This window comes from Mirounga leonina, unplaced genomic scaffold, assembly GCF_011800145.1.
Source record: "Mirounga leonina isolate KUSES-001 unplaced genomic scaffold, KU_Mleo_1.0 Mir_170, whole genome shotgun sequence".
NCBI lineage: Eukaryota > Metazoa > Chordata > Mammalia > Carnivora > Phocidae > Mirounga > Mirounga leonina.
In genome coordinates this window covers 40,637,447-40,651,512 of record NW_023270433.1, presented here as the reverse complement: position 1 = coordinate 40,651,512, position 14,066 = coordinate 40,637,447, and the positions used below count along the sequence as shown (strand labels likewise).

The following is a 14,066-nucleotide window of genomic DNA, read 5'->3' as shown; positions in this document are numbered from 1 at the left end:
ATCATGATTTAGGGGCACCTGGGTGGCTCAGTCATTAAGCGTCTGCCTTCCGCTCAGGTCATGATCCCAGGGTCCTGGGATCGAGTCCCGCATCGGGCTCCCTGCTCCGCGGGAAGCCTGCTTCTCCCTCCCCCACTCCCCCTGCTTGTGTTCCCTCTCTCGCTGTCTCTCTCTCTCTGTCAAATAAAATCTTTAAAAAAAAAAAAAGAAATATGATTTATATCTAGTTTCTTCTCATAGTTATGATGCATGTTACATGAACCACTCCTTCAGCAACTTCAAAACAGTGGTAACCCAGGTATAAAAATATAATATAAGCAATTAAAAAACTATAGTTCAATGGTAATCATCTCAAAATTCTAATATTCAGGTGAAGAGACAGCTGAGTAGAGAGTGAGAAATGTACATCCTGGGCTAGTACAAGAGCTTGATGTCCGTAACAGTGCTGCTCTCATTCTGGTACATACATGGCTTATATGGTAACCCCTGCCACTGCCCACCACCCCGCAGCCACCTGCTTTGACTGGACTAGGTAAATAATGAATTGTGGACAAAAGTGACAGGCATATTGACTCTAGAACTGGAGTGGTTAATTGCTGGTTTGAGAACTTCCAGCTTTATCTGTGTCCTATCACCGCAACCCGTGATGTTCCAGAGGATGGAATGCATATTTCCCAGAGTCTCAGAGCACACCGCTGGTCTCTGTGGCTGGGAGACATAGAGTATGAGTTAGAAATAAACAGACATTGTAGGGCTCATTGTGACTGTGCCATAACCTAGCCCACACTGACTAAATTCCTCTTTGCACTCTTGTTTGAATGAAGCACCCAATGTGTGTCTGGTTCTGGGAAGAGAAAACTTCAAGCAAATAGGAAATTCTTACCAATATACCCTTTTTGTACATATGTCAGAATAAAAACAGATTTTATTGTGTCTTTGAGGACAGTCACCAGGCACCATTCTCTCTGCAAGCTCTTATTTTAGTAAATAATGTGTTTGTATTTATTTACTGGTTAGGTTCCTCTCCCCTGCTACCCTCCTACTCCTGGCCCCAGCTAAACCATGAGTATCCGGAGGCAGGCAGGCAGCAGTTTCTGTGAATGGCTCCCAGAGGAGCTCCATTAAGGGTGTCCAAAAAAATAACTCACAAGTCCCAGGATTAGTGCTTATCAACATAGATCTGAAACAAATAACAAAATGCTAATCCAATGCTCACTTGTGTATTCATTTTTCATTGCTTTTATAATAAATTATCACAAATTTCATGGCTTAAACAATATACAGTTATTTTATCTTACAGTTCTGAATGTCAGAAATTCGAAATGGATCTCATTAGGCTAAAATCAAGGTGATGACAAGGCTGCATTCCTTTCTGGAGGCTCTAGGACAAAATCCATTCCTTTGCTTCCATTCTAGCTTCTAGAGGCCCATATTCCTTGGATCATGGCCCCTTCCTCCACCTTCAAAGCCAGCAATCTTGGGTCAAGTCTTTCTCACACTACTATCTCTCTGGCTCTGTCTTTTCTGTCCAATTCTTCTACTTTTAAGGGCCCTTGTGATTCCACTGGACTGACCAAGGGAATCCAGGATAATCTCCCTATTTTAAAGTTAGCAGCATTAACAGCCCTATACCCATCTGTAACATTAATTCCTCTTTGTCATGTAACCTAACATATTCAGATTCTGGGGATTAGGACAGAGACACCTTTGTGGGAGGCCATTATTCTGCCTACCATTTTGAGTTTAACCTATAAACTCAATGGAGGGCTTTTATAACTTCTCAGCTTCATATATAAGGTAACACAGTAGCCATTATTTACTATAATCATATTTGATATAGTCCATAAGGTTAATTATATAAATAAGTTCAGTCCCACAGCTATTGAACTTTTGCCCTGGGGAAGGCACTATGCCAATAATTAAATTATTTGTACCACCATGGTATTATCTTGTTGAAAAAAAAATTCAAGATGACAAGTTAGATATTAAGACCCAAAGATGTTGCTAATTAAAGGTGGCTTTGCAGATGCTTTCTCCTGCTTCTAGATGGAGAAGAGATATATTTCCATATATTGTAATTCTACCAGTTTGTTGCCCAATTTTTCCTGCAAGAATAGTCTCATGAGGATACAGTCCTTCTCAGCCTAAAAAGTAAAATTTCTGTAAGCCTACAAAACAATAGTAATGGTCCTCATTTATCTAGCACTGTCTTCTTGAGTAAGTACATGAATAATTACATGCGTGGTGACCAGCGCTGCAATTATTACTTCTATTACTCAGAGGAGGAAGCTGGGTCTAATAGAGGTTAAGGGCTGTTGAGCAGGTGAGTGGCAGATCTGGAACCATATGGCTTGCAGCTCTTAGTCCTGTGCTCATTTTAGAAAACTATCTTTTCTTCAAGAGGGCAACTTGCTTACAAATGATGTTCAAATAAATTTGCATTTTTGTGGTTTCCACACTTTTGTGCATTGGATGATGCAGAAGAGATTCCTTTGGGGAATGAGAGGTTGAGCTGGCGGCCTCTAAAAACTCCTGGAAACTCCAGGTGTCCGTTAGTCATGCACATATGCACAATTGTGCCTTATTTGCCCCCATACAAACTTGAATGCCTTTCAAGACTCATTACTCATCAAATCTTAAAGTGAATTAAAATTTCATGTAATGGTATATTATCAAGAAATGAAACTGGTTGTCAAATACTTAAATAAAAATATTCAGGAGCTATGGATTAGAAGGCAACACAGCTTAGTGATCAAAAACACATGCTCCAGGGACATCTGGGGTTTAAATCAAGGTCTCACCACCTCTCACCTGTATAAATTAAGCCACAATTTTCTTTCTTGAAAAAGAGAAAAAAAATCTATGGCTGTCTCATGGGGCAGTTATGAGGATCAAACCAATTGTTCTCAACTAGGAGAGATTCCTCCCACCCAAGGGGCATGTGGCAATGATGGGAGATATTTTGAGCATCACAGCGTGGAAGGAATTACTGGTATCTAGGCAGGGGAGGCCAGGAATACTGCTAAAAACCCTACAATGCCTTACAGGTCAGCACACCACAATAAAGAATTATCAGACCCAAAATGTTAATAGTGCCGAGACTGAGAAACTCACATTTAAACTCACACTCCACAAAGTGCTCAAAATTGTTTTCTGTTATTTATTTATTTATTTTTTATTTTTATTTATTTATTTTTTAGGATTTTTTTTTATTCTTATGTTAATCCCCATACATTACATCATTAGTTCTAGATGAAGTGTTCCATGATTCATTGTTTGTGCATAACACCCAGTGCTCCATGCAGAATGTGCCCTCCTCAATACCCACCACCAGGCTAACCCATCCTCCCACCACCCCCCCTCTAGAACCCTGTTTGTTTTTCAGAGTCCATCATCTCTCATGGTTCGTCTACCCCTCCGATTTCCCCCGCTTCATTCTTCCCCTCCCACTACCTTCTTCTTCTTCTTATCTGTTATTTATATTATTAAACAGATTTGTATTAAGTATCATGCTATGAATCAGGGGCCTAAAATTGGCTAAGTTATGCCTTTGGCCTTGAGAGGCCCATTAAGTGAAACTTTTAAGTATAAATAATTACTATGCAATAGCATACACTCATAGTGGCATCATATGCAAAGCACTATATCAGGGAGTATATATTCGTTCTGTTTGTGGGAATTGGGGAAGTCTCCATAGAGAATAAAGTATTCCCCATAGGCGTTTAAATATGATAAAAATTTGACCATTAGAAAATGGATAGCTTTGTTGGTGTGAAAGATACGTGTCCATTTAGGGGAAAGATGTTGGGGCATTAAAAATATTACAGAAATAAATGGTATAGCATTTGCAGAGGCTAAAAAAAAAAAGTGTCCTATTTAAAATATGATCACTGCGGGGCGCCTGGGTGGCTCAGTCGTTGGGCGTCTGCCTTCGGCTCGGGTCATGATCCCGGGGTCCTCGGATCGAGTCCCGCATCGGGCTCCCTGCTCTGCGGGAAGCCTGCTTCTCCCTCTCCCACTCCCCCTGCTTGTGTTCCCTCTCTCACTGTGTCTCTCTCTGTCAAATAAATAAAATCTTTAAAAAATAAATAAATAAATAAAATAAAATATGATCACTGCATTAGCATTACAAGGAATATGATAGATTGTGAATATGATTCTGGTGCTGTGAAGAGAGGCAGGCATCAGTGAACAATTAGGAGACCATGGTGAGAATTCAGATGTAAGCTTAAACCAACATAAAGAGTAGGAGTAGCTCCCACAGCGCTGGGAGCAGGGGATAAAGGGAGAGGGAGAATTACAAGTTCAGAGGTAGCATCAGCAGAACCCTGCTACTTTTCAAATGTTGGGAAAGACCATAGCTGCATTAAACACTGGGCTATGGGACAGCCAACTTGTTGACACCATTAGACAAATATGAGATAGTGTGACAGAGTATGAAGCAGCAAAACCAGTATTTTGAGAGAAATTGCGCTTGTGTTAATGTTTTTGCGCTGAGGTTATTCACAGATGAGCTTATAGACTGAAAATAAAACACCATTGATTGATAAAAAGAATTTCATAAGAGTTGCAAAATAATTTTCTGACCTTTGATGGAAATGAGTAGGTAGTATTCATTTGCCACAGTTTTTATACATGTAGATAAGAATAAAGTTCTTTAACTGTAAGTTCTTAAGTTAGAATTTAGGTTTTTATTTTTTGTATATCAAAGGATGCTTCAGGTTTTTGGCAAAATCCAGTTGACAATTTCTTAAAGTAAAAACAAGAATAAATGTCGATATATATTCATCCCAGAACTTCAGTACTGTCAAGTACCAAAAAGAACTCTGTTGCCAAGACTTGCAAATTCGACCTTATGTTTGTTGGCACAAAGAATTAACAGAGCCACATACTTGAGCCAGTAATAAAAAATTCCTTCTTAAGCTTAAAAAAAACTCTATTAAAGGGCAAAAAAAATTTTTTTTAATTATTTCCAAATGAAAACAGGACCAAAATTAGTGTATATTAAGTAAGTCTCTGTTTCAAAATGTAACTACCAATGAAGCTGTGCATGATATTAAAACATAAATCCCCTTATGCTCCTGACCAGGGCCCGGGACTAACTGTATAGTCTTGAATTTCCTTCAAAGATTGATAAACAGTTGCTCTTTCCTGGGCACTCTTATCACTGCATGTTTTCCAAGATGGTTTAAAAAAATGCCTGATTTCCCTGATGCAGCCTATTTGAAATTTTCTAAGGAAGTTAATAGGAAGCAGAAAATTGCAAAGAGCCACAGTGCAAAGAGAGTGGAAAGAGCTCAGTATAGGATTTAGAATGCAGGCAAATGGACTTTTAAAAACAGCTATCCTTAATAGCGGTGGTACCTGGCCGTAATGAAAAGAAGTGGCAGCAGAGTAATGCATCCTTAACTAGAAACCATCTGTTTATGCATATTGTGCTTTTATCATCAATATATCTGGGTCTTTGTCTTTATAAAATGTAGATATCCCACATTTATCCTTAAGCTGCATGAATGTTTAATGATCAGGCAGGTTATATAATACACATAAATTAATTGCATGCTATTCATTTTCATGTATTTTAGCTATTTAAATCTCTCCTCTTACTGCTGCAAAGCTAATGATTTATATGTATGCCACTGAAAATGTAACAAGATAGGTGCCCCAGACACATACATTCAAGCAATTCCTTTAACTTTTTATGCTTTCACAGGAGGAAAACATTCAAAGGTTTATTTTACCCTAGATGCATGCAGCTGTGTCAGGCACTGTCTGTCCCAGATGCAATTTATTGGATCTCCAGGTCCCAGACTGGTTAAAACAATGCTAGTATGATTTCAGACTTTAGGGATCAACTCTTTGGTTCCTTCCCTCCATCTCTGACTCTTTTTGCCTAGGGCAGCACTCTGGCTTTCTAGCTGAACTGTACAGGAGGGCTCTAGGCAGAGGCAGAGTTAAAGCATTCTCTTTTGGACTTTGATCAGGATGGAAACAAGATAACTGGGAGATAGCAATTCATAAGACAGTTATTTGGAGATAGAACAAGAGTTGTAAAGCAGCCTAGCAATGTTCTTGATATGTTTGGGGGATGGGGACAAGCCATATTACAACAATTTCAGGGGACAGGATATGTAAGAGTAATAGTAATAGTACTCAACAGTAACAGTCCTGTGCTCTTGGAGGGTGCAGAATTTTGTTATAATAAGGAAAGATTTTTTTTTTAAAGATTTTATTTTTATTTGAGAGAGAGAGAGCAAGAGCTGGGGGGAGGGACAGAGGGAGAAGCCGACTCCTCTCTGAGCAGGGAGACCAATGAGGGGCTCAATCCCAGGACCCCAGCATCATGACCTGAGCTGAAGGCAGACACTTAACGACTGAGCCACCCAGGCGCCCCAAGAAGAGATGGTTTTATCTCCATGGCAATTTTGTGCTTTGCTTCTACTATTTTCTTGTCCTTGATCTTTCCTTAATTAACATTGAGCATCCTCTATGTGGCAGGAACTATATTTCTCACTAAAAATAAAATGCTAATTTAATTAAACAATGGTCCTTTCCATCATGAAGCTTGCAGTCCAGTAAGGGAAGCTAATATTAACAATTAACTTCATAAACAAATATGTTACAAACAGCGATGGGGGGGCTCTGTGTGCTGAGAAACCATGTGTCAGACAGGGCTTCCTTAAACTGCCCCCAACGAAGTGATATTTGATCTGATGACTGAAGGATGAGGAAGAATTAAGTAGGGCACCAGGTGGGAGCAGAGAATTCTGAAGAGATGGATTAACTTCTGCAAATGTCCTGAGAGCAAGACAAGAGGAAGCATAAAGAACTGAAAGTAAATCACTGCGACTATAGCCCTGGGAAAGGATGGAGGCAGACAGTGCTAAATTTTAGGTCACAAAAAAGATTTTGGTCATTAATTTTGGAACCTATGGGGAATCACTGAAGCTTTTTAAGGAGGGGAATAAAATAATCAGATTGACATCTTAAATAAAATACATGAAGACAGAGCACTTAGGAGGCTATTGCAGTAATCAGGGAGGAGATGATGTTAGCATGGATAAGCTGATGATGGTAGAAATACAGAGAAGATGAAGATGGATTTAAGAAATTTAGAGGAGATTATTTGATAATAGGTTTGGCAATGGGAAGTGAGGGATAGTGGATCAAGGGTAATTTCTAAATTTCAGGTTTGCACCTCTGCATGGATCTCCGTAAGCCCTGTCTGATATCGCTCCTGTCAGAGAGAAAACAATCATCTTTCTTTTGGTTTGTTTGATTTGGGTGGGAACAGAATTCATGCGAGGTGATTCTGAGTTCTACTTTCAGTATGTTGATTTTGAGATACTTTTGAAAAATCTAAGTAGATCTGTCTAGGATTTGATTTTCTATTTGGGTTTGGAAAAGATCAGTCTAAGCCCAAGGTTAAAATCTGTGAATTACTGTCATAGAGATGGAAATTGAAGCCCTTGGCAAGGACAGAATTTCCTAAAGAATTATACAAAAAACAAAGGAGCTTAGAACTGAATTTTTGGAAATTCCAACATTCACATGCCAGGTTACAACAACGAAAACAGTCATGACCACTACTTTTTGAGCTCTTATTATGTGCTACTTAAGCCCTTGTTATATGTTAACTTATTTAATGTTAACGAAACCTTATGAGGTAAATGTTATTTTTCTATTTTAGAGATGAGGAAACTAGGGTACAGGAGGAACATATGGCCAGCCAAAGGTCACACACATAGCTGTTAAATAGCAGAAACAGAACTCAAATTCTGGCAGTCTGATTTGAGAACCCATCCTTCTAACTGCTATGGTCCACCAGGCTATTTATGAAAATTGACAAAAGAGCTTGAGGTTCGCATGTAAGAATTTAAACCTCCATTATATTTGTCCTCAAGATCTGCACTCTCCAATGCCATAGTTACTAACTACGTGGTGACTTTTGAGCACTTGGAATATGGCTAGTTCAAACTGAGATGTCCTGTAAATGTAGAATATTTATCAAATTCTGAAAACTTAATACCAAAAGAATGTAAAATACTCCACTAATATTTCTTACATGATTACTTGTTGAAATAATAATATTTGTATATTTTGGATTAAATATACTAATGAAATTTAATGTCACCTATATTTTGCTTTTTTAATGTTTCAAATTAATTTAACTTTAAACTAAGATATTTATACTTCCCTATGAGGCTTACATTTTATTTCAATTGGAAAGCACTGTTACAGATATTTCTCCTATTTGCTGTCTAGATTCTTAGCTCTAGATAGACACTATCAAATAGTTAGTATGCTCTCTTTGACGCACAGATTCCATTCAGACCTGAGCTCCAAGCTCTCAGGCCCTGCCCTCTGTGGTGTTTCCATGGTAACCCTGCCTTAGGAAGAGAAGATGTTTTTTGAGCTGAGTCCTAAAGATTTCCTTTCTCTGGCTTTATGTCATTTCATACTAATTTTATGGTTATCTCTTCTGTTCTTCTCTAAGAGTTTATATGATTTTTGACCTCGTGAAATTGGTAGTTCAGTGGTTCTCAGGCAGATGAAAATCTAAGAATCACTTGGGAAGTTTTCTCAAATTATACCAAGGCTATCACCCTGTAAGATTTTATATGTGCTCCCTATCCCCAAGGAAGGACTACTGCTCTAATCTCTTCATTGTCTGGTAAATGAAATTGCTATACTCTATTATATTCTCACTTGTTTCCTGTCTTCTTCTGTCTACTCAGCTCTTCAGCTCTCCAATAGCATACCTGCTAGTAACCAAAGCACTCCACTTAGGTCCTACGGCACAGACTCTGAAATGTTGATTTTGGTTCATCTGGCTAGGAATCTGGTGGAATGGTTATAATTTAGGTACTAAAAATATTGAGGTAAATATTTTCCACATGTAGCTTTTATGTTTATTATTATTATTATTATTACATTCTGAAATTTCCCCTCACAAGTTGTAAAGCTTCAGGGATGTGAATAGTGAGTGTTCTGCAGGTAGGTAGTGTGTCATATTATACAGCAGAGATTTAGAAGTTAGAGCACTTCTAGTTCTTCATCTGTAGATGTGGCAATAATACTCAATTTAGAGATTAAATGAGATGATACAAGGAAAGTACTTGGAGAATAAATTAAGATCACTATAAGTCTTTTAGTTTTGTTAATTGTTTCCTTCACTGTGCAGAAGCTTTTTATCTTGATGAAGTCCCAACAGTTCATTTTTGCTTTTGTTTCCCTTGCCTCCAGAGATGTGTCTAATAAGAAGTTGCTATGACCGATGTCAAAGAGGTTGCTGCCTGTGTTCTCCTCTAGGATTTTGATAGTTTCCTGCCTCACGTTTAGGTCTTTCATCCATTTTGAATTTATTTTTGTGTCTGGTGTAAATGGTCCAGTTTCATTCTTCTGCCTGTTGCTGTCCAGTTTTCCCATCACCTGACAGAATGGCTAAAATTAACAACTCAGGAAACAACAGATATTGCAGAGGACGCAGAGAAAGGGGAACCCTCTTACATTGTTGGTGGGAATGCAAACTGGTGCAGCCACTCTGGAAAACAGTATGGAAGTTCCTCAAAAAGTTAAAAATAGAACTACCCTATGACCCAGAAATTGCACTACTAGGTATTTACCCAAAGGATACAAAACTACTGATTTGAAGGAGCACATGCACCCCGATGTTTACAGCAGCATTACCAACAATAGCCAAATTATGGAAAGAGCCCAAAAGCCAACTTACTGATGAATGGACAAAGAAGGTGTGGCATATATAGAGAATAGACTATTATTCGGCCATCAAAAAGAATGAAATCTTTCCCTTTGCAATGACATGGAGAGAGCTAGAGTGTATTATACTAAGGCAGAGAAAGACAAATACCATATGATTTCACTCATATGTGGAATTTCAGAAACAAAACAGATAAATAGAGGGGAAGAGAAAAAAGAAAGAGAGAGAGAGAGGGAGGCAAACCATAAGAGACTTTTAACTATAGAGAACAAACTGAGGGTTGATGTAAGGAGGTGGGTGGGGGATGGGTTAAATAGGTGATGGGCATTAAGGAAGGCACTTGTCATGATGAGCACTGGGTGTTAAATATAAGTGATGAATCACTAAATTCTATTCCTGAAACCGACATTACACTATATGTTAACTAACTAGAATTTAAATAAAATGTTAAAAAAGTAAAGAAAGATCTCTATAAATCTTAGTTGCTTTTCTCAAGCAGACTTATTTTCAAGAGTTTAAGGTTGCTTACTTTTCCCAATTCTTTCTGCTTATAGTTCATCACATTATTTTCTAAAGCAGAATTACAGAGATTTAATTTATTCCTCTAATTATTATTTGGGGAACAGGCTGTAAAAGTAGTCTCTCAAGGAGACAAAATTAGGACACTGATTACAGTGGTGCTCAGTTACAGCACTTAAGTATACCCACATGAAAATAAAGGTTGATATTCTACTAACTGCTAATTAGTACACAGCTAATATCTTCAGAATTTGAGTAATTCAACTGAAGTACTTTCCAAACTAAGCATTCAAATAAACTGGAACTTTTTTAAACTCATAGATTCCTAATAGGCTAAATCCTTCCCTTATTCTAAGAATTTCACTCACATTTGATAGATTTCCATTTATGCTACTGTGATTCCCTAATTAATTTTTAGATAAAATGATTGCTTACTTTTATGGGAATTTTGCCATGAGTTTGACAGATACATTAGGAGAACCAAATAATATAGACCAAAGCTAGTATCAGAGACCAAGCCAGTAATCTTAAAAATGTTTTACCATTGCTCAATCATTTTTAAAGATTATGATATTCAAATTTCCTTCTTTCATTCAGCAAATATTTATTTGGTATCTATGGTATATCAGGTGCTGTAAATTCACAAAAGAAAATGAGAATTCTATAAAGATGAAAGAGAAAGACATAAAAGTAATATTTTTTAAAACTCATGCATTTATTCAAAAATATATGTCTTAAAAAAAGATAAAGCTAAACATTTAGTAAAATATATCTAGGTTGCAACAATTATTTCTATTATTCTTCCACATAAAGGATGTTTTTACTGCAAATGTGACCCAAAGGAATGTCCGTAACAAACTGAACTTCCAATAAATGAAATATCAATACATCAAAGTTCACACACCCGGAGTTATGTGTGGTAAATAATTAAGAAAACTGACGAAAAAACATTAGCTTGCTATTTTAAAATTAAAAATTTAATTCACTGATAAACAAATAATAATCTTACTGTGATGATTCATTTTATGTGTCAACTTGGCTGCAACATAGTGTCTTATTATTTGGTCAAACATTATTGTGGATGTTTTTGTTAAGGTGTTTTGGGGGGGATGAGAATAACATTTAAATCAGTGGACTTGGAGTAATGTAGGTGAGCCTCGTCCCATCAATTGAAGGTCTTAACAGAACAAAGACTGACCTCCCCAGAGCAAGAAGGAATCCTGGCAGCAGACTGCCTTGGATTTGAACTGCATCTCTTCCCTAAGTCTCCAGTCTGCTGGCCTATCCCATCAGATTTTGGACTTGCCACGCCTCCACAATCATGTGAGCCTATTCCTTAAGGTAAATCTCTCTATATACATGTTCACATACCCTGTTGGCTCTGTTTCTCTGAAGAAACCTGACTGATATACTCATTTTTCAATACTTAATTTTCATGTAGGTCTAACAAAAGTTAGGAGGGCTTAAAGCTGCATTTGTCCCTAGCAGAAGAGAATAAATCCACTTTGAACATATGTTCCACCCAAAACTATACCCCGAATTAATTTATTGTTTGTAAACCCGTGAGTACCTTAAAAATAATAATAATTAAAAAAAGGAAGCATTGCTAGGTTTTAATAAATACAGACAACTGAGGACTGAAATTCTGACACAAGGGTAAAGGTCCATGATTATGAGGTGTGCTAATGAACTCCATTTATCTCTGATGAAGTTCTCTCGAGGAAAAAAATGTTGTGACTTCCTTCTAAACTTATGTACCAGCAGTTATAAATATTCTCATTAAAACAGCATCTTTATCTCAAAGAAAACTTTGTAAGTAGTCCTCTTATATAAAATAAACAAACAAACAAACAAATCAGAGAGCTCTAGAACAATCAAATCTCAGGAACATGCCCTCTCAGTCTCTTTTCAAACCTACCCACAGCTACCCACAGTAGAGATCCCAATGAAGGTGCAAGGAATCCTAGAGTTCTAGAGAGCTTGCTTATGAATACAGAGGCCTAAGAGAAACAGGATACATATTTTTCAGAGGAGGTCTGATAATTAAAATATTGATAAGTTAAAGGAGAGACAGTTAGAATAATATGACCTGTATGACACCTGAAAGTTAAATTAGAGTAGCAAGGGTTTCTTGTGTAAAGCATCTCTAATCATATTTGTATAAGGTATATATTTAAGCACACTCAAGGTTTTGGTCATATACATGTCTAAAATAATATACTGATTTTTCTGTTATTTAACAGAAAAAGGCCTTAACGATTTATTTCAAATCACCCAACTTTATAGAGTATATACATAACCCGCTACTAAAGAATCAAATATAACAAAAATGAAGTCAAAATAAATACAGTAGATTTATTCAGTGTAACTCAGAAGTAACTTCAAAAGCCTACACCCTTGTCATTTTGGTGTGCAGAAGTTTCAACTTAAGAAATAAAAGATCAAAAGTATTCATAGTTAAGAAAGTTTTGTGGTCATACCATTGAACTTCGATAACTTAGTTCTTGCCCTGTAAACAAAAAGGACATGGTAAAACCAGCATGAGTATTTGGAATCTGCCTCATTTATTAACATAGTTAATCACCAAATCTTTGATTAATGATTCATGAATCAATCAGACTAAGTAATTCTAATGACTGAAATGACCACAGAGTTCATTATTTTAATAATAAGCAATGGCTAGTCAACATCTCAGCAAGTAACGAGGCTTTTGTGACCTTGGGAAAGTTACTCAATCTTTTGTACCATAAAATGGGACCACAGAAAACTGGTTTCACAAAAGACAGTAAATGGAAAGGAGTGCCCAAAGTATATTTAATTTAACATGCTCCATGGTAATGTATAGCTTTTCACATCTTTGCCTATACCAATTTTTTTTCTGGTTTGAATAAAATGAAATCTTGGTTATTTACAGAAGTACTGCATAACAATGATATTTTCAAGTTCCTGATCATTTAGAAGTCAAATTATTTAATTAATACATTCATTGTGTACTTTATGTACAGTAATTCCATAAGAATATATGCATAATAATTCAATTAAAATTAAAATGTTTAAATTTCAAAATGGCATTTTTATGATTTTGGGTGGAGCACTCATTCAATGGAACTGTTTCTGATATATCATGTTTCTTAACCAGAAAGTATTAGCAAATTACTTTTCAGAAAAAAGAACAGGAGAGACAGAGATAATGACTATGTAGAACATGTATATTTAGGTAAGGAAACCATAATTTTTGGTGTAGTTGACATAGCTTTGATAATAATGGACTCTAAGTACCAAATGGAAGGATTCTAGAGTATATTCACCAGGGATCTCTTGACCTTCTATGTCTTGTAATACAAAATGGCTTGTTCTCAATGGCACAGTAAAGGGATCCTAGGCTTCCAGGTGTAGATCAACTGCAGAAGCACCTGTGAAGCACTATGAATTACTTTGTAAACCACCACCACATTAGCTTAGATATGGTGATTCACAAAGAAATCCACAGCACTTCACAGTTTGGGTAAGGCTTGGTACCTATGAACCAATAAAAACAGTACCCTTATACCACCAACAATTGAGGGTGCGTTTTCAGCTATTTTTATATCTTTTCATATGACATTCAAATAGACTTATAGCAGAAGAGCTAGACAGGGCAATAGTCACAATCAGTTGAAGAGTATGCTCAATTTTGCATCACCCTCTTTTCACTGGAAATATACAAGAAATACTAAACATTTATTTTAAGTAAAAAAATTTAAAGATAAAATGTATGCTTTCTGTATTATATAACAACTAATTTTCATTTAAAAGACTTTCTATGCAACAACTAGCATGACATTAT

At 36.7% G+C, this 14,066-nt stretch overlaps 1 long non-coding RNA gene across 1 annotated transcript in view; it reads right to left on the bottom strand.

Annotated features, from left to right (window-relative positions):
• Positions 1–14,066, bottom strand: part of LOC118018044 — a 209,529-nt gene that overhangs the window by 186,739 nt on the left and 8,724 nt on the right. Inside the window, exon 2 of the long non-coding RNA XR_004681302.1 lies at positions 12,721–12,749. This is a non-coding gene — a long non-coding RNA (uncharacterized LOC118018044). The remainder of the gene's footprint in view (positions 1–12,720; positions 12,750–14,066) is intronic.